This window comes from Columba livia, chromosome 5, assembly GCF_036013475.1.
Source record: "Columba livia isolate bColLiv1 breed racing homer chromosome 5, bColLiv1.pat.W.v2, whole genome shotgun sequence".
Taxonomy (NCBI): domain Eukaryota; kingdom Metazoa; phylum Chordata; class Aves; order Columbiformes; family Columbidae; genus Columba; species Columba livia.
The window spans coordinates 15893448-15915125 of record NC_088606.1 but is presented as its reverse complement, the minus strand read 5'-3'; the positions used below and the strand labels follow the sequence as shown (position 1 = coordinate 15915125).

Below are 21678 nucleotides of genomic sequence, written 5' to 3'. Positions count from 1 at the left end.
TACAAAATAGATTGGGTGAATTCTGCCTAAAAATACTCATTTCTTTCCTCTAAGCAGCTTAAGGCAACTATTTTAGCTCAAGATAGACTTCTAGAGAGAGGTGTACATACCACCGGCGTCCCTATAAAATAAATCCCTCTCTAGAGTTTGATGTCTCTCTCACCTGAAAGTCAGTCGAGGGGTTAATACAGGGTGAGAAATAGACACTGCTCCCAGTCTCCCTCAGCTTCTCTGTTGCAGATTACTTTCAGGTTTACAGGAATTATGCATAGTTGTAACCAGCAAAAAAATAAACTCCAAATGAAAGCAAATAAACTAGTTGCTGAAAAGTTGTGGCAAAGAGGAGACTTAAACAAGCTTCACTTCAAACACTGGAACATGCTGACTGTATCATCAAAAAGTTATGAATATACGTGCTAAAAGAGAGATTTCAGTCCTGGATGCCTACTACTACATAGCTTTAGGTTGTTTTTCTTCAGGTCTAGATAGCTTTTCAAGACTGAAACTGTTCTATATTCAGATAGAAAAACAAACAACTCACTGAAATAACTCATGTGTTTAATCCAGTCTTTACAGTGTAGTTCTAATAAATATAACGTGACCGAAAACCCAGCATGTGCTGTTATCAGTTGGACTTTTTGAAAGCTGAATATGTATATCACAATTTTCGTTTCATGTCCTTTCTGATGAATGCAGATGTCATCACCTATTGCCATTAGGGAAGCTGTTAACAATCTCTATGTAACGTAGTACATTATTAAGAGATTTATCAGATAACAATCCATAGGTAATGTGTGGATAGCCCATTGGTGAGAAGTCACTATTTGCCAAGCTCATTCCAATAAACACTCATTCTTTTGGGTTTTGTTTGCAATGCCCAAGCTGAGAAATGCAATTTTCACCTGGTTGTTTATTTTGCAACTCAATACTAATTGAGGAGGGATACGTGTCTTTTGGTGAGGACTGTAAACACTTCTGAATTCAGAGATGTAGTCTGCTTGTCTGACTGTACTAGATGATTTTTGATTGCTAGTGCTGATGAATATGAGAGCTTAACTGATGGCTCTAAAGTGAGGAAAAAGGAGGTAATTTGCTCAGGGGACTTAATATCGACATATTGAAGAGAGAGTCCTTAGGATGAATTCAGCCACTCCTCGTTGTCAGGGCCATCTATTAACATTTATTATAATTTCAGAAAAATTTGTCTTAAAATCTTTTAATGGATTTTGTCTTGAATAGTACCTAGGTAAACACTATTGTGACATCCCAGTTCTTGCCAGGGAAAATATATTATCCAAAGACGAGAAGAGTTGATGATGACGATATGATTCTTCATAATGGTAAAGATTAGCAGGCACAGGTTTACCAAGACTGTGGGGACATAGTCCAGGCTCATAGATAGTCCACTGAGTTAGACGTCCTGGTATTCAAGTCTCTCTTGTCAACCTATATATGGTCACATTTATGTTAGATTTTAAAGTTCTTTAGATCTTGTTATGTCTCTGTCTAAAGACAGTACGTATGCAAGAAAGTCTAGTAAAACTAACGGAACATAGAAGTCTGTGACTTCAGACATTCTGAAATTTTCTTTGAATTAGGGACATGAACAAGCATCAAACTTATGGTAGCAAAATTCATCAAATTCCTTCACACTTTATTCAGTGTGAGAACAAAACTTTACTAAGTGTTTGAGATTCACCTGGGCTCTGTCTCAACCTTTGCATCCCATCAGGTTCATCAAAGCTTTTAGGAAATACAGCAGCATTTAGATGAAAAGAGGGCCAGGTCTGCAGGATAATACCGAATTTTGATCTTGTTTCGTTTTGCAACCCAGAACTGTTTTTAAAGCAAAGTACAGTGACTTTTAAGAGAAAAAGTGTGATTGTAGATGGTTTAAAGTAGAACCACTAGAGACGAAAAATAATATTTTATTTAATTCCCTCAAGTTCTTAAAATCTTCTGGAAACTGACAAATCTTTCAGTAACAGGGTAAGTAGGAAGCCAATATTAAACTAGAAATGTCACAACAGCGTCAGATTCCTTGTCTTTTGAGGAATCTCAGAGCTTTTACCTACACTATGGTTTAACCCTTTAGATGAGGTGACAATGACTCTGAAAGGCATGAATGTTTTCATTTTTGTTACCAAGAAATTCTCTCTCCCTTTCATTGCTAAGTTAAAAATAAAGACAAGGAAAACTGGCCAAGCAATTCTCTCTCTCCCCCTGAATCACTTTGATGTTCGTTGTTCCAAACAGGCTTATTTCCCAGTTTTGCCTGGCTGTTTGGTAGGCTGGTAAAGAGATGAAGGATGCTTAAAAAATTATTTCTGCGGAGTGAGACTCAAAGAGAGAATACTGAAAATATATTTTAGGCTGTTTCTTCTTGGATTCCTGAACTTCTCTCTATTCAGTCAAAGTATTTGGACAGCTGTCCAAGCAAATTCTTTCTTAGAGGCCATTTACCCACAGTGCAGGGACCCCTCTGCCAGGGTCACCTCACTTCATGTTCGTCCCAACAGTCCCCTGGTATCTTACTGAAGCTCAAATCTCTGTATAGACTCCCTATAACTACTTGCCTCTCACCTTTATGCCTTAGGCTGTGTTTGTTTAGCAAAGCTTGTCCATACTATTTTACTTCTGGCTCTTCCTCTTGTATTTTCTGGTTCTCCATGTCCCTTGGCTGCTTTCTGGGCTGCCCTGCTTCTGCCTGCACCTCTACTACTTGTCTGTAGGATGTGTCCTGATGTTCACAACTGCAGCCTCAACCCTGTCTTTCTATGCTGGTACCAACAGCAGACATTGGATTTTAGATTTTACCGATTTCTAAGTTTTGATCTTTTTTTGTGGAGATAATACTCCAGCCTCCTGGTGATTTAGAAAGACATCGTTAAAACTGCTTACATGTAATACATCTTCACGACCATGAAAATAAGTTTCAAGTCCAACTCTATAGAAGAGGCCAAATTCTACCAGTGTAGAAGCAGGAGAAATTACTAAGCCATCTCATATATTGGATGCTTACTGGGTGATATATTCACCTTTATTGTGGTGGACAAGAGCAGAAAGTAGGCTGGCACTGAATCTACCTATTAAATATTTACACTCGTTACAATAAATGAACAGCTTCTAATGCTGGAACCTTGTTAATACTGGCACTGAAAAAACAGGTACGAGTGTTACTTGGCATTGGTTGGAGATATCATCCGGGGCTTCTGTCCTCACCAGAGACAGCTGTTCTGAGATGCTGAAATAGTAACTCTAGGATGCTGAAGAACTATGGTGACAGCTGTATGCAACTGGGAAAAAACTGCTATCAGACTGCATTAGAAGATGTAATGGCACCCCAGAAATCTTGGAAGTATCTTGAAAGCCTCATATGAAATAAAATGGGAAGTCTGAAATTCCTTATTTAAGGTGTAAGACGTCAATCAGTGGAGCACTCTAGCAGTATGGACACCAATGAGCAAGAAGGCAATAGGAGTGGCAAAAGAGATGCCAGTTGCCAAATGCCATTGCCTCACTGGGCAAATGAAAATCTGAAAGCTATTCATCTAGATAGTCAATCACAGTGTCCTAAATGGGAAGTGAAATGCCAATGTTTTTTCCCTCTGTGCACTGTCACCTTGGACAGAAGGCAAGGTTTGGGTGACTTGTGTCACTCCAGTACGTTTGATGCAGTTCTGAGAGCAGAGCCTGGCTGCTGCTCAACCACTTCTCTGCTTTTCTACTCCTCTTGCTGCCAGATGGAGCTTTTTTCTTTCATGAAACCTACTGAACATCCCCCTTCAGTTCAATGGCCTTCGGGAAAAGGCTGAATTTCAGGCTTATGGTCTAAGAAATGTCTTCATTTTCTCATCATTTTCTGCACTGAGTGACAGAGGGCAATAAAGGTCTGGCAAAACTCCTGCCATCTTTCTTTTTCAAAGTACTAACTGGCAGTGTCCTCAATCACAACCTTTTCGAGACAAATGCTCAAAGCATAATAAACAGGCTGAAATTGTAATACCACTGCTGTCAAACAGTTTACAAGTTCTTAGTCGAGCTGTTTCTGCTTTGCTGGCTGCTTTCTATTCTGCATAGCAGCATGTAATTAAAATATTCATATGTATATTGCAACCCATTTCGGGCTGAATCCTGTCAGATGCTGAGCAAAATTTGGTAGTGCTGGGAGATCTCAGCTGCTGAGGAAGTGAGAGGAGACTCTGAGTAGTCTGAGTTGCCCAGCATCTGGCAGAGTGCCTTAACATTGATTTGTTCTTATGTTAGGATAAAACTGGCAAGGAACAGGGAAGCAGTTTAGGGCTCAATTAACAAACAGCCTTTGAAAAATGTATTTCACTTTCTGCCTTAGGCCTTGCCTTAGGGCTAGCCCTGTTCGCAGAGCTAAGACTAAAAGAGCAAAACTGCTTATATACATAATATCCTGTAAACAGTTATCCCGTCTATAATATGGGTGATTCAAAACATCTCAGTGTCACGGGCATCTCTGGAAGTGGAGTCAATGAGGCTGGTATTGGATCAAGTTATTCACTAGAATATATAAGATAGATTTTTAATTTTTAATTTATTTATTTATTTACTTATTTTTAAGTTTTTGTAGTATCTGAAACAGAGTAAAGTAAAATAGTATCTTTTGGATTTGGACGTAAAGTTGACTGGGCTGAGGGAGTCATATAGCTCCCATCGATGGTAAAAGAAGACTATTGCTTTGTCCTGGGCATGGAGAAATTGTGGTACAGAGATGAGAGCTCTCCTGCTACTGGAATGTACTTTAGATACAGCTATTAATTATGACAGGGGTCACTTCTTTCCTCTTCCACTTCACAAAGTTCCAGAGAACCAATGCTATACCTATGGGTAGTTTTGACTAACTCACTTGTGTATTTTTACAAAAGGTTACATTATGATAAACAGGAATGTTTTTGGAGAAGTGCTTTTGAAGAAGCAGTGGAAGTCATCTCTGCAGAATGATGGTGACTGGGGCCATGGTCCTGTGATTCACCTTCTAGGAGGAATTAATTCCTGGAGAGAGGACATCTCAGTGCACCTCTCCCAATCTGCAAATCATCCAGGAGACTGGGGAATTGAGACTCTTCAACGTATTACCATCATTGTACTCCTTTAATGGGCTCAACTGCTAATACCACCTTTGGCTGAATTTTCTGAAATTTTGCAGGGGTCTTTGTGCTGAAGTTAAAGCTAAATCAATAAAAGGGCAAGAACCCCGTTCACCTGCTTTATCTTGCTAAGTTTATTTCTGATTATCTGACTTTATGAAAGCTTTTTGCCTCTCTTTCCATTCAAGACAGATTCCACTGCTATCAAGAGAGAATAAAACCTTCCAGAGGAAGGTGATTCGTTGTGAGTTTGCATTCAGTTTCTCTATACAGTTTCCCTAAGTCATTATGACAGTACTGAAATAGGAGATCTACTTAACATTTATATTTATTGTTTTCATTTTGGAGACTAGAAAAGAGCATGTCTGATCACCCGCTTTGTTCCCTTTGGAGAAAGGTACAGTGAGATATTTCCAAATGAAGTGGATTCAAGGTTTCTGAGCACTGTAAGGAAAACTGAATTTTGCTGCCCCAAAGGTGGAGCTTGAGGCCACACCTGCCATGGGAAAGAATGGGATAAGCAGAAAGGATGTGCAAGATGATGTTGCACAGTGAGAGGATGAGCCCTGGGGAGCCAGCCACATTGTTTCTGCTTTTGCAGGAGGAACAGGGTGCAGGGCTGACCTTTGGGAAGGAGTGACACCACCTTATCAAGAGAAGCCACAAGAGCCAGCCCATGGTGAGTTTATACAAGCTACCATAATTTCAAGCAACCCAACCACTCGGCCTCTATGAAGTACAATAATATCATTGCATTCCCTTTTTCTGAATGAGAGATGCTCTGCTGAACTTATATGAGAGGCACAGCGTGGGATGTAGGCTGAGGAATGGCAGATGTTCCTGTGCTGCTCTCCGTCATTTCACTGGGATATTCATGTTCAAGTCTACAACAGAAGGAGCTGATCTAAGGATGATGGTAAAAGACAAACACGTTCAACTAGGCTCTTACAAAAATCTGACAATTTTATTTTATTTTTTTTTAAAGTTGTATCTCAACTGCATAAGTCAAGGCTTAAAAAATAAGGCTGATACATTATTTTTCTAAATCCTAAGAGTCCATTTGAAGGTCAGTTGATCAGAAGCTTGTGAATAGCATGCAAGTTTTATGGAAGGTTGATGAATGACTATAAACAAACACAGGATCTCTTAAAACTATCCAAGTGGTAGTAACTGATCTAAGTAGATAATATAATGGCTAGTATGAGTGACAAATTCTTAAACCAAATTTCTTTTGCAATCATACAGTGGTTTTGATATTCATTCTTGCTGGCGAATTGAAACTGCAGTTGTTATCTAGATTATGTAAATTCAGTTTTGCTCTGGAAATTTCATTTTATTTTTTAGGATGTGTGATGGGCAAAAAATACTAGAGTATTTAAGATTTCCCCTTGAAAAGCCATTCAGATTTTAAAGAGAAATCACAATTATATATTACTGTCAGTTAAAGATGGATAGTAATTTTTTTGTGTTTGCTGAGACAGGATTTTTTCCCCCAGTCCAGGATACTTCAGTGGTTTTTCTTCTATGGAGGTGAAGTCCTTGATTTTCCTATGGTTATATATGTTTTTTGTGGCACCTGGTGTTGTTCTTGTTAGGCTCATTCATAATGTAGTTTTACACACAGATCTAATAACGGGGCCATCGACTATTTTCAGTTCTGTGTCATTGTCTACCCTTATAATTCCATATCTTAAGCTGATAGGGCATGAAATTGTCTACCAGTTTTCTTGTGCAGTGCCTGGTCAGCCTGAAATCAAGTGAGATCTCTCAGTATTATGTTCATCGTAATTAGCCGTTCATGTTGCATCAGCAGGAACAACTCTTACGGATTTGTGCAGAACTTTCAAATGCTCTCATTTTATGCAGCCATTTCATTTATGGACTAGTTACCTTATATTTTGCTAACCATGCAGAGATGTTGCATATCTTTATCTGTGGTGCCTTTTTCAGCTCTGCCTATATTGTCTGCTTCATTCATTTACCTCCTTTCCTCTACCCTTCTTTTCTGCTCTGCATGTTCATTTATCCCCTTCTCAAGCAAATGGCTCACAACTTTTTGTGGTTAGTTCCACAAAGTCCCACCTGACAGCCTTTGTTCAGCTTTTGTGCCTATTTGTCTGGATCTTGTGCAATTGGACTGGTTTTAGTGGAGTTGCTTGTGGTATACATTAGGACAGAATTGGTCTGTTAAGTTTGTAAAATCTCCCCAAATCACTGCAGGTTGAGGAAAGGAGTGGTTGAAAAGGAGGTCTCATGGGCTTCTTGAAAAATTTACAGCAGGTTATTTCTAGTTCAGATCAGAAATGCATCAATGACATCTCCCCTGGTGCCTTGATATTTCCAAATACTGTCTCATTTAGAAACCAGAATGGCAAAGATACTTGCAAATGAGAGTGAGGCTCATAAAGGAAAGAATCGTTGTGACATTTCAGCTCCTCGGGAGATGATGGTTGCTGAGTGTGTGTGGAAGGATGACCTTACAGTCAAAAAGCACAGTTTGTAATCATAGCCTGTGATCCTTTTCTACCTGCACCACAAATTTCTTGTGAATCACTTAATTTCTCCAAATCTCTGTGCCTGTAGCAATGCATCTTCTTTATCTTGCAAAGGAAATTCTGAGGCACAACTTTATTTCTCTTACAAAGCAATATAGTATGTTTGTACTTCCCCCCTCCGCTCCCCCCTTTTTTCTTCTTTTCCTTTTCTTTCTCTTCCTATGCAGGATATTTGCACTCATGACCCCTCTTTCATCCACCTCATGTTCCAGTCATTTATCAATATAAACAATCTCTGAGTTGGCAATATTTCTTGTGGGGCCGCTGAACTATCTTCAGCCTCTCTGCAATTAATATTCTGTCCTGTCATTTAAGTCCAGCCTTGTGTTCCTAATGTCAGGCAGGCTTTGTTTAATATGACCAGCAAGGTAGCATATGTTTCTAAGTTGAGTCCCACTGCCATTTCTGGAGGTATCTCCCATTAATCAAGAAGGCTACTTTGTCGTAGTGCAGCTAATGTTATCACCAAACTTTAAGTACAAAGGTGGAATAATAATGACTGCTGTTTCACTAAATGGAGGTAACACAGATGAATAGCTTCCCTTATGGTTTATTATATTAGTCTTTCACAACATTGACTGATTTGTTTCTATTACCAAGAAAGCTTTTGTCTTATGAAAATGACTTAAGACCACAGGTCAATGTTTTTCATGTCACATCTCCCTAAGAAGTACATTGCTTCATTATACTTTGTATTCTGCCACTGCAATCTGCATGTCACTTGAATTTATTTGTCATGATACCACTGCCAGGCTGCCATTAAATTGTTAACGGATATTCAGGAAATGTTGTTGCAGTAACCTTTAGAGGGAGACATATGGAAATGGACTATATCTGTTAATTAACTTTTTGAGATGCAAACCTTCAGAAGTGTAATGCCTGGTATGGATCAGTACACAGGAGCAGAATGTTTTGAGTGATGATGACCACATTTCTTTTCTGTGAGACAAGAGACACTCCAAGTTTGAATTACTTTTCTATCTATTTGAAACAGGAGACTAAAATGTTTAAGAACAAAAATAAAGTCCATAGAAAGACCGCAATAAGTCTCACTTTTCTCCATCCACACTAGTCTCCAAAACCAAAATGTCTTGTGATGCCTGTCTGTCTCTGTTTAGAAATTGCAGCTCACAGGAAATGAACAGGCAATATAAAAGGAAATATAGGAAAGAAAAACTTGTTGAACAGTTTGAGAACCCATGGGAGAAGCTCCTGAGGTGTTAAGTTAAACTGAACCAGAGATACCAGCTCTTAGAAACGTCACTCTCCCCTTTGGAGAAGGAACTGTCAGAGAAGAGGTCACTAGCTACAAGCTAACAAGCTGTGACAGTTCCCAGACATGTCCTGGGAGTCAAAAATGGGACTGCAGGCAGATACACTGAACTTAGGAAGGATTAAGCTTCCCTGCTTCAGACACTATGATCTCTAACAAGATCAATATGTTAAGGGATATTTAGAATATTAATTGTTCGTCTTTTAGGGCTGCTCAGACCTCCTGAAGCCACGTTACAGAATCACAGAATCACAGAATCACAGAATGGGCTGGGTTGGAAAAGACCTCAGAGATCAAGTCCAACCCTTAGTCCAACTTCAGTGTATTTACTAGATCATGGCACTAATTGCCATGTCCAATCTCAGTTTAAAAACCTCCAGGGATGGTGAGTCCTCCACCTCCTTGGGCAGCCCATTCCAATGCCTGACCACTCTCTCCGTAAAGAATTTCTTTCTAATATCCAGCCTAAATATCCAGTTCTTAATATTGATCCCATCCTGACACAAATACTTGAGGATGGCATAACACAGCACTGCTGAAGAAAGATGCTTGCTGATTTTTTGCTTGGTAAGACTTAATCTGCACCGGTTCCCTGACGTGGTTTGCTGTGGAGCTGCACAAATTCTTGTGGCAGCATAAAGTAGCATAGGAATGTGCTGGGATTTTTGAAGGTGGCAGAATGGAGGATCTGTATGTAACAAAACAGGTTTGGAGTTGCAATGGGAGTATTAGTCCCAACAGGTGCTGACAACATGGTAAAGGGATAAAGGCAGAGTGAGGTTGAAGCAGGACATGCACTGGCTGCCCAGGCAAGTGTGTTAAGTAAAAATGTACATGGATAAGTGTGATACATGTGAAAAACATAGTGATAGACAGCAGGAAGGAAATCCACAGGCTAGGGAGGACAGAATTGTTTGCTCTGAAAGGAATGATACCATCCACCAAACCTGGCAGAAAACCCCAATTTTGCAAAGTTTGACCTACCTGATGCAGGACAGTCTGAACAGCCTTAAAAAGGGGTAGGGGACAATTTGTTGGTGGTAGTTTTGCTTGTTTGGTTGGTTGATTTGGTTTTGTTTTTCTGTGGACATCAAGTAACTAGAGGAAATAGAAAACTTGTGGTAAACTCAGACAAATGACTGATGGCTAATTAAGATTTTTGTACTTTCCCAAGGACTAGATTAGTGGGAGGTTTCATAGATAGCACTGGGAATTTTAATTATGTGCATGTGGCAGTGTATTTCAGTATCAAAAATTACCATCCATTACCATCCTGGAAAGGCTCTCCTTACTGAATTTGCTGTTTTAATTCTTTTTCATTATTGCTTGTAAGCTTAGAGCTAATCAGTCATTCTAAAAATTTCTTGCCTTTCTGAAACCAGTTTGGTCTATAAAGTGCAGGCCTGTTTGTGGATGCCCACAAGTTTTGCTTGACTTTCAGGGTATCAGCAGACCCCCAACCTGTTTAAAAAACTGCAGTATTCACATGGGTTGGGTGAAAGAAAATTCATTGTAACGTAGATGTAGAAAAAAGAGAAATTGCTTTAAGGAATGTTCCAATGCAGTTCACTAACCATTAGGTATTGTTATACTTTCGTGAGCTTAAATCTCTACTGACATGACTCTTTTATATCCTGAAGTGCAAGTTGTAATACTTGGATAACTAATACAGTTAGAGCAGTTTTTCATTAGACCTGAGAAAGTTTGGAATTGTTCACAATATTTGAGCAATTGAGTCTCCATTTTGTGGTAGTTAAAAGCTTTTATGTCTTAATAAGCAAGTATTGAATGTATTCCTGAAATACATTTTAGTGATAATTGGCTTAAAAAAAAAAAAAATGTAATTTGAAATTAGCTTTTGATACCAGCAATTTGAAGATCTATTTTATGTGTAGTAGTATACGTTGTTTCTGCACCCTTTTTGTCTGCGGCTCTCAATGTGAGTTTATTAGGATGGAAATCATAACCAATGACATTAAACAAGATGAGGAGACAATGACAGAGAAATAAAGGGGTATTGAAAAAGTTGCAGAGGCAGTTATAACAAAAACAAGGCCAAAACTCATCTACATATATGATAATGTACCAAACTCAGCAATTGGTTATGGAAATTATGTATACGGAAATTATGGCATGTTTAACTGGAGTAGGACAAAACAAAATTATTAAACATGTTAATAATTAAAAAACATACTTTGGGCTATCCAGAAACTAGTTGCATTCTTAGGCCGAAAAAAAGCCTGAAAAAATACGTTTATTTCTCGTAGAACTCTAGGTTGGTACTACTCTCCTTTCTGATTGAAGGCTGTGTGGTTTCATTGGCCTCTGAGATGTCTCGTTGGCCCGAGTTCAGAGTCTCCTCCACCCAAAAGAGCTTTGAGCTGCCTACCGTCTGTGCAGCCCCACTTCTGGGATGTGCTGGGGGACCCAGTTTCCCATGCTGATGTGATTCCAGTCTGCCCAACAGCAGACACTGAGGACCTCCCAGTGGATGGCCACTGTGCAGGATGGCCCTCAGCCACCTGCAGTCCAAACCTGTCCTGCAAAATACTTTTCATTTTTGTCATATTTATCAAGTTATACACACCAGCTGTACTATAGCAGTTGTTTCAGTACTTTGGTACACAAGGAAGGTAACCTAGCTTCAATAAGGTAAATCACCTTTAACAATGAGGTAAGTCGCCTTTAAGAATAAGGTAAATCACCTTAGATGAAATTATTCTGTATTATTCTGAAGACGTTGAAGGTAATATTCCATAGATGTGCAGTAACCAAAGAATGGCTGCAACACAGTAACTTTTTGCCTCACTGCTTGTATTTACGCTCTTAACAAGAGGGAGTCTGAGGTGTTTCCCCCTCAGTTATTAGAGGTTGTCTTTTTATCTCAAATGTGCCATGGAGCAAGTTTTCCCTAAGGTAGGAGGTACATTAGATGAGGAACAGAAACTTATTCCTATGTGACTTCTTAGGTTGCACAAGGACCTTGGAGCAGCACTCAAGACTACTTAGATTTGTGTTTTTGAGTTCGTAACATGGCTTAGGATATGGGAGGCAAGAGCTGAAGATGTTGAAACCACGGAATCACAGAATGTTTGGGATTGGAAGGGACCTCGAAAGATCATCTAGTCCAATCCCCCTGCCGGAGCAGGAACACCTAGATGAGGTTACACAGGAATGTGTCCAGGCGGGTTTTGAATGTCTCCAGAGTAGGAGACTCCACAACCTCCCTGGGCAGCCTGTTACTCTGTGTTCTGTTACTCTTACTGAGAAGAAGTTTCTTCTCAAATTTAAGTGGAACCTCTTGTGTTTGAACCCATTACCTCTTGTCCTATCATTGGTTGTCACTGAGAAGAGCCTGGCTCCATCCTCGTGACACTCACCCTTTACATATTTGTAAACATTAATGAGGTCACCCCTCAGTTTCCTCTTCTCCAAGCTAAAGAGCCCCAGCTCCCTCAGCCTTTCCTCATAAGGGAGATGCTCCATTCCCTTAATCATCTTTGTTGCCTTGTGCTGGACTCTCTCCAGCAGTTCCCTGTCCTTCTCGAACTGAGGGCTCCAGAACTGGACACAATATTCCAGATGTGGTCTCACCAGGGCAGAGTAGAGGGGAAGGAGATTTTGTCCAAAACCATAGTGTTGTCCTCCCATTTCATTACCTCTTCTTGCTTCTATTCCTTGTACTCTCACTTTTTGAATTTCAGTCGTCAGCAAGCTTCTTCCTAAACCAGCTGACACTTCTCTTTTACCTGTTTCTGAGATTGTGAAATGCTTTTCCTGTTAAAAATATCTTGCAAAGAACAACTTCTCTCAGAAATGGATGGACTGGAAAAGAGAAAACAGTCTGAAAGTTAAAACTTCAGTATAAGCAATCTCTTTGACAAATTCATAATCAATGCAAAAGAGGAAACTGTAGGGCTACAGTCTTCAGCAAAAAAAAAACAAATAAACAAGCAAACAAGAAAAACTGAGCAAGCAAACAAACAAACAACAACAACCCTCAAACAACAAACAAAAAAGAAAACACCGAACAAACAAAAAACACTTTTTTTTTTTACTGCTTTTGATAAACTGAAGTATTTTTTCTTGGTCAATGTTTGTTCTCTGTTAATCTCTTCTCTCCCCACTGTCCATAGGGAAGGAGTACCAGGTAACCAGACAACCACAGCCCTCCAGCTGCAAACCACTGACAGGAGTCTGTAGACCACCTATTCGGGAAATCTCTACTTTAAACCTCTAAATGATTCAACATTTGTGTAAGTCAGACACGTTCTTGTATTATATAGCTAAATAATTTTATAGCCATGTTCATTGTAGTGCTAAGAGGTTCAGATACTCTAGGAACTGTTTATTAACACAAATTGTCTCTCTGATAATTAGGTAATAAAAATGGGAAGTATATGTGAGCTATGAATATGTCCTTAAAACGTGCGTGAAAAGCTGTGTGTTGTTAAAGAAATCCTTGCCACAGTGACACATGGCTGTCGTATATGGGTATTGTAATGGTTACAAGGTTTGGGATTTTTTTTGTGTGTGTGAAACTTTGTCTTAAAACAATATTGCTAAACAATTAAGGTCCCATTTTATTGGTATTTAAGGCAATTGTTTAATGATTCAAATAACATGTAGAAAATACTGCTTTGATAAACACTCGGAAAATGTTATATTGTCCTGGCCAACTTGAGTATTTCAGACAAAGACAAATATTGGTATTTGGACTTTTACTTCCTCAGCTGCTCTGCCTTTTTTTGTTTGTTTGTTTTTCCCTTTAGAATTAGAAATACTGTGTAAATGCCAAAATATTACAAAGGGGAAACCATTTGATTAATGTGGGTTGAAGTGCCTTATGAATGGAAACTGAAACACAAGCTATAGAGAAATCATTAAAGTCACTTCTGACATGCATCCATCCCTGGTAGTGCATAAACACTAATTAACAGTGCAGTGAACCAAAGGCAATCCAGAGTGAAACATTATTAGATGAGGAGGTACAAAAGAAAGTAAAATGTCTTTCAGCTTACTGACTAAGGATAGGTGAATATCTACAAATGTCCACAAGCAACCCTGACAGCAGGGACGAAGAGTCTGTCTGGAGATGTTCCTCAGGGTGCCGTGTCTGTAGGAGTAATAGGATAAAAGAACAGGTGATCAGGTTGTGATGTAAAGACTAAGGCCTTTTGCATGCAGGTGTCTGGCAGCTGTCGAGGCTGCACTTGTATAGCCCCTAAATACAGATAAGAAGATGCTTTTACCGACTGAACAGAATCTGGTATATGCCCAGCTAATCTAAATCGTGGTTTTCTCTTGTATACATAGCATCTGTAGGTGGAGAACAGCAAAAGTCACTGAATACTGAAACCCAAGCTTGGATATATTTCAAGGCAAGGAATCGAAAAGCCATTGTTTCATGCATTTAAAGCTCAGCTAGAAACTGCTGCTCAGAGCATTTTGAGAACAGTCCTGGTCTCACAAGGAGGTGGACTTAATACTCTTAATAAATCCTTTTAGAGTGTATTTTGTGTTATGGGATGATAGCTTCCTAGTGCCAGCCCTGGCTGAATAGGCTTAAAAGCATTATTCACCTCATTTCTCCATTTGCATAGACCTTGCTGTTTTTTCATTCTGGGCTTTGCTTTATAGGGACACATGCTTAGAATGCTTTGTGGAAAAAAAAAGTGCTTGATCTGTGCCTGCTCCTGATAGCTGAATTCCCTCTGCTGAATTTTCTTACCATTATCTAGATAAGTTTGGGATATGGAGTTGAACAGTAACAGGCTACTACTGGTGTGATTGAGGACAACTAAAATGCAGGACACGTTTCAAATCTCCCTTGACTGCATGTCTTTTGCTGTCACTTTCCTCCCTCCTAGATTTTTCAGCATTTTTCATTGTTGTGGGTTTTCTCTGCAAGTTATATGTGTTCTTACATTGCTGCCAGTATTATGGGACTTTACAGCTTTAGACCTATTTCTTCTACTCACATGATGAAATGAAATGGGTCCGTCTGCATCTTTATTCAGGTTAAGAATAATTAATGATCTAACAAATGATTTCCCTTCCACCTATGATCAGCTACTTCCAGGAGTTCTCTTTCGATGTCAGTATCCAGAATGAAGGTTTAATAGTGCTGCATCTTATTTTGAGTGGTATCAGTGAAACTGGGTATTTAATCAACCTATCAAACTGTGCTGTTGTTTAAAAAAGAGAAGAAAATAGTAAAGCTATGAGCTTGTTCCTTGCTTGTTTGAACTGAATGCTTGCTGTATGCCTTTTTGACTAACCAGTCATTTTAAGAGTTCACATGCAACTCGTTGATGTCTATCAGAAATACAAGAACAAAAAAACACCCCACAAATCTTTTTAGAGTATTTTCATGAACAGCTTCTGATCAGTTGCTGTTCTGAAGAGTGCTTGAGCTATGCAGAAGGAGGTCCGGCAGAATTCATGGGAAAGTGAGCTCTGTAGCAGCTGGAAGCAAAGCTGTAGTAGGTGGATACTTCCACTTAGTCTATGTGAGCTGTCAGTCACTTGGCCAAAGGAACCAAAAATATTGTCTTGAAAATGTTTTTGTTCATATGAGTGAGGTTATAGATCTTCTATTTTTAGTGGAGTGAAAACAAAGCAAGAGTGAGAGAGAGGAAGATAGTATGAAAATAGAAATTTGAGTTACTGTCACAAGGGAGTATTACATATCGCAAGTGAAATAAGAACGTGCAGAACACGACAAGAGTGATATTCAAATGCAATAAAATCTCTTTTGAATGTTGTTTACATTTTAAAAAGTAGATCCATAAATTAGGAATAGATGAATCTGTTTCGTGAAAATTTGAAGAACTTGGCAGAATTCACTCATCCAGTGAAATTAATTTCAGGCTGTTTTTAACAGTTGATATATTTTCCCCCATAAGATGTTTACTGATAACAGCAGGCTCCTCCTTCCTGGAGACTACCTGAACTCTGTGCAGCAACCCTTAAGAAATCAGTGCTGGCAAACCAGGCTCAAAGATAGTGAGTAAGCTTATGTATCTTTGCACCCTACATGTTCCTTCATGGGCATAATTTAGAGAAGTACTGCCAGTACATAGTGACTGTACTGTTGCCTGGACATCGCAGCAGGAAACCTGTGATACCCAAGATGGGTATTTTCCCCATTGCTTCTGACAAGAGTGTCTTCCCTTTGCCAAGTCTGGCTATTTTACTCAGCAGAAAGTGGCCAAGTGGGGCTTCCTATTGGAGTTACCATCCTGTTACTAATCTAGAAGTAACCACGTAAGAGAGAAAAAGGAGGAAAGACAGGATCAATAAAGTAAATGTGGTGAGAAAGAAAAACATGAAAGTGACCCAATTAAAAAAAAAAAAAAGACTGAGGGACAAATTATCTCTCTGTGGCAGATGCAGATGCAGATGCATACCTGGGGCCTCACCAGTCCAGGCCTAACCACAATGAATAACTTAGTGTAGCTAGGGCATTCCTTGAAACATGACATTTATATACAGGACATTTCTGTTGATTCTGATGATGTCTTCTTGAAAAACAGTTGTGTGATGTGTGCTATCCAACCTCCCCTGAAACCTGGGACCTTAATGTTGATATGGGTCATGATGTGGTTATGGATCTTAAGTGCTAAGAGTTACATATACCCCTGAAATTAATTTGACTGCTGTGTACCAAAATCTAATTTATTTTCTTATCATCTCCCAACCATTAAATTGCTAGAGCTGAGCTGTATAAATGCTTTAAAGAAAGGCAGCTCCTAGTCACTAAGGAATATTGCAGAAAATTTGCCTTCCAAGCATGGTTATATAACGCCCACTTATTTTAATTAGACTTTTGCTCTCAAAGTCCCACTTTAACTAAGTGGCATGATCACTGAAACACAGTAGAGATCTGTAATATAATAGCTAATGCAATCTATCTGCTCCTTTCAGCAGTGACTTCGCCTTTAGTATTATGTCTCTCGGGCATGTGAGCCCCAGAAGCTACTTGCAGTGTTGTCTTGCTCTCTGCTATCAGCTGTGCAAGAAACATCTGTGTAAGCATTGCACAGCTTTACTTCTCCAGCAGAAGAGTGGTCCTCTGGGAGGGAAGTCAAATAAACAGCAGCCTAAACTGTACTCCAGATAGCTAAAACCAGGAACAGGACCAAACCAAATTATTCACAATATGATGCTGATGTTAGTCTTTTCTCAGTAAGAAACTCCAAGCAGAGACAATTTTTTTGAAGTAAGTAAATTCCAACCAATTAAAGGTTTCCCTTTCTTCCAGTCTTACTTGAGAACTATTGCTGTATTAAAGTCTTTGACAAGCTTGAGACAGTTGTTATGGTTATACCCATTAACTGCTCTATCCCTGCTGCCAACTGCCTCTTCCGATGTTTTCTGTGACGTGTCCTGTGCAGAACGTGGAGACCTGTTTGGGCAGGCACTGAATACAATTTCAGTGTACAAACCAAAAAAGGCAAATTGTAAATTTTTCATATCAGAAAAGGATCATATGTGTATATATAGGTGGCAACAATCCCTTTCTGGTTTTTGATCCAACATTCTTGCACTTCAGACTGAGCAGACCAAACAATTTGTTTCCGTGTAACTGTGTTAAGCCTACAGGCATCTGAAATTCCTAATAATTGTGTTATGCTTTGTTATGATGATGAATTACTGTGTAAGTTTCTACCATGTCAATTAGCCTTACTTTGTATTCCTCACCCTGTGCGTGCACTGAGATAAATTGGACATAGTCCCTAAAAGGCAATGTCCTCGTGAAACATATTGTTTTGAAGACACCTTTTTATTTTATTTTATTCTATTTTATTTTATTTTATTTTATTTTATTTTATTTATTTTATTTTATTTTATTTTATTTTCCTTTTTGACATCAGCTGCTTTTTTGATTCTGAAAATAGGAGACAACACAGTTTTTTTCTCTCACTGTCTGATTTAAAGACTGACCACTTTATAGAATATGTGATCCCTTAGTCAAAAAGCAGGAATTGATTCCAAGAAAAAGTGCCTTACAAAACGAATAAAACAATCCTACATATAGACATCACAAGCTGTTTTGGAAAAGAGAGAAAACAGTCTTAGAGCAAAAAGGGAGTGTGGGCCCTTCCTGGAGAGAAGAGATATAGCTGATAAAAATTCAGGAGCATAGAGATTGGTAGGGGAAATTGAACAAAACTGTTTAAGTAATTAGCAAAGTAATAATCAAATGATACTACTCATAGTGAGCCTTAGCAGCAGTTTATTTTATTGAGTGGATTGTTTACTTCTCAGAGCACTCACTGCAGTCAAGCAGGAAAAGAAACACAGTCGAGCATCTGCTGCATGTCTTCTTTCTCTCGGTGGACACTACAGTTTTTGCCAGACATGACACATATACACAAGAGGCATGTTGGGAAGAAGCTCCAAGACTTTACTCAGTCATCTAGCAGTATCTGATCCATGAGAATAGCTAACAACCTAATGGATAAGTTACATTGGGAACTGGACCTGTGTAAACTTGCATCCATAATCACTTTTATTATGGCCAGTTCCTACAAAAATGCTGTAGTGGAGAAGTTGAGAGTAAATTCACAGACATCACATGGGTAGTAAGATTGTCTGAACTTTTTATGGGAAACTGGTTTAGGGAATTTATTTTTATAGAATATTAAACTATTGGCAAAATAACCGTTTTTTGTTTAGATTTTCTTACTGAAAGGCAACTTCCCTTTTTGTCAAATATGGATTGTCAAAAGATGAAGATGTGTTTCTACATAGATGGACTACCTGAGTGCATCATGGGTCTTTTGTTGCCTAATGTCTCAATTTACCAAAATTGTGGTGACTGTGCAGTAGGTGTGCACCAAAGTGTCTGTATACATCTGAATCATCAAAGGTTATTTGCTGATGCCATCCATGCTGCAAGATATAGCAGCATAGGCCAGCTCCAGCTTGGAGTGTAGCCAAGTTTGCCATCTACTGAGCACGAAAAGGTGAGAAGTATGAATTTTTAGCTCAAATACTATCGTATGTTGATGCATCTAGATGGCCTGCAAACCTGAGGTGATAAGGAATGTGGAGTGAGTTAACCCATGACCATCTATATCTGACCATATAACTATGTTTTTAAATGACTCTTGAAGCCCCAAGATCAATTTTCTGTAACCCTTTTGAAAGGGATTACTGGTGCTTTCTACTTGATTGGTTCAAAAGACAGCATATGCAACACATCCTGTACCCCTGAGGAGCATGTATGAATGAGCTTGTGCTGTGCTTTTCTCCTGTTAGTCTTTCCCTTGAATTGTAGGAGAGAAACCATCACAAGCCACTTCTTAATAGTGCTGCATACACTGTGGCAGTAACATGGCCTTTCCAGATATAGCTCCTGTTCAGGCTCCTAAATTCCAAAGATTCTGTGGGCAACTGAGATACCTAAATTTGTTATGGCTACCTGTATGATTCTGTTTGTGGGCTAGAGGCTTGTTTCAGCTGCCCCCACACAGGAACTGCTGCCATTTCAGATGCTCTAGAGTATGCCAGACATCCTGATGGGTCTGTGAGACCTATTGCCAGCAGGAGGACAGGCAGGTTACACTGTCTCATCTCAAATGTCATTGCGTCTGTCTGTGTGGGCAATGGCTTGAGCCCTCAGTATCAAAGCCCTTATTGGAGTCAATAAAGACCAATCCTGGAGTCACTGGAGCTGAGCGAGTGATGCAGCTCAGCAGCTGCTGGTTCCCCAGGTTGGGGTGGATTGTGCTCTACGTGGCATTGGCTGGATTTCTGCTGAGTACAGCAGGCAGGTGAAAAACTGAAGTGTGTGTGTGCTTACATGTAGATAACTATGGTTAGATAGCCTAAACACAAAATATTTCAAATAGTTAAGAATTATTTTTTAGAATTTTAAAGGATAATTGTAGAAGCTTCCTTTCAATACTAATACAGAGCAATGAGAGTTCCTGTAAAGTCTAAAGGTCTCATAAGGAAGTATCTGTCATACGGAAGGTTATAACTAGAAACAGAGGTATTTACCTTGTGTACAAAAATTAACATTTAAGGCAGACCAACTAGCAAATGACCTGTCAGGCAGGTTCCAAAATGAAAACAGTTTATTGCTTTAAAATAAGATATTTTTAAAATGGTAGTAGGCAAAGGAATGATTGGTGGAATATTGGCAGAAGCTGAACAAGAACTAGATAGCATCACCACTGGTTTTGACCGCTCTGATCCCAGTAGCCTTGTGGGGCGTGATTTCCCATTCCTCATTAATGAAGAGCTAACACAGAAAAAGTGTGCAATTTCTTTCAGTAATAGATTTTTCAGGGACTAAAGGGTTGAGTCGTGTGTGCTGTTTCTTGTTGCACTGAAAACAGAGGTGCGGTAGCATTCACATGTGCAAGATTTAATTACTCTGATTTATCAAGCAATTATTTTTCCTACTAGTTTTATTTAACTGTCGGAGATCTCATCCTTTCTTTGAGCATAATGAATGCACTTGCTCCAGGAGGCAATTTGCCATTCACAGATGAATTCTCTTTAATAGCGACTCTGCTTTATTTTTCATTTTCAAATGAAATTACATTCTCAATTTGTTGGTAAATTTGAGTAGTAAATTTATTAGTATATGAGAACAGTGAATTCTTTATTCCATGATGACACAACTTCTGCAGGGAAGTGATTCCCGTCCTAACCTTCCTTTTAGACAATAATGTTAAACCATGCTGGTAGAAGATGGAAATTTTGAGTTTGAACCAGCAGGCTGGAGAAGGTCTTGGATTCAGAGCTTATGTTTCCCAAATGGAAGTACCTAACTCCTAATCTATAACATAAATTACAATCACCACTTCAGTTTTCCAGCCATTTAAATGAATTAAGGAGTCTTCTGTTTCCAAAATAGATGGTATAAATGCCAACATCTAGTGTCTGACTTGCACAAGCTTGTAGTGCAGGGTTTCAGTGGGGGGACAGCACATCATCTTGTTGCAATTGCCTGTGAACAGGACAGTGCTCACTATGTTTACTGATGATTCTCACTCCCATTCCTTGTATCATGGGAAGAGCTTATCTGTGCTATCTACGTCCATGGTTTCTTCCGAAGGATCAGATAACTCTGGTTTTGCCTGTATTCTCTGGCTTTCTATGCACACTGTAAGTTTTCCAGTATTTTGTCTGTTTTACCTGTAAGCATATCCCATTGTGACTTTCTGTTTTTCTTATTTGTAGTCTCTTATTATCTATTCTAAAATATTCTGCTAAATTGTTTTTTATACCTTCTAATTCATGTGGAGCATCTCATCATGTTCTCTTTTTCATCAAGCCTTCTTATGCCTTTTGCATCACTGCTTATTGCTTATATGTAGGGTGGCATCTTACAAAGCCTGTAACTTAACTCTCACCAGATCCATTGCTCACACTCTTGACAGCAGAAAACAGCCTAATTTTCATTAGAAACACAGCCTAATTTTCATTAGAAAAACCATCCAGTTGGAATGGAAATAATTAGAATGCAGCAGAAAAAAAAAATCCATGAGGACTACAACAGGAGAGAAAATGCTCTTCGCATGGCTTTTTTTTGCCTTCATTCTTGAATGTTTCACAGTTTTCACTTGCACCTGTTGCAGTCTAGGACTCACAGGAGGTTGAGGTCAGGAGGGTCCTCTGGAGACTCTGAGGTCCAAACCCCTGCTCAAAGCAGGGTCAACAACAGCAGGTTTCTCAGGGTTTTCAATATCTCCAGGTTTGGAGGCTCCAT

At 39.1% G+C, this 21678-nt stretch overlaps 1 protein-coding gene across 10 annotated transcripts in view; it reads left to right on the top strand.

The window, feature by feature from the left end:
* The window catches only part of TUNAR (TCL1 upstream neural differentiation-associated RNA), a 175543-nt gene that overhangs the window by 93537 nt on the left and 60328 nt on the right, over nt 1-21678 (top strand). For 6 of the 10 annotated variants that reach the window (XR_010472792.1, XR_010472793.1, XR_010472799.1 and 3 more), the window contains one exon: nt 13082-13201. The gene's annotated coding sequence lies outside the window, so the exon portion shown is untranslated. Of the gene's footprint in view, nt 1-5718; nt 5797-13081; nt 13202-21678 lie in introns of all 10 variants that reach the window. The other 4 variants (XR_010472797.1, XR_010472796.1, XR_010472794.1 and 1 more) reach the window with 1 other exon arrangement.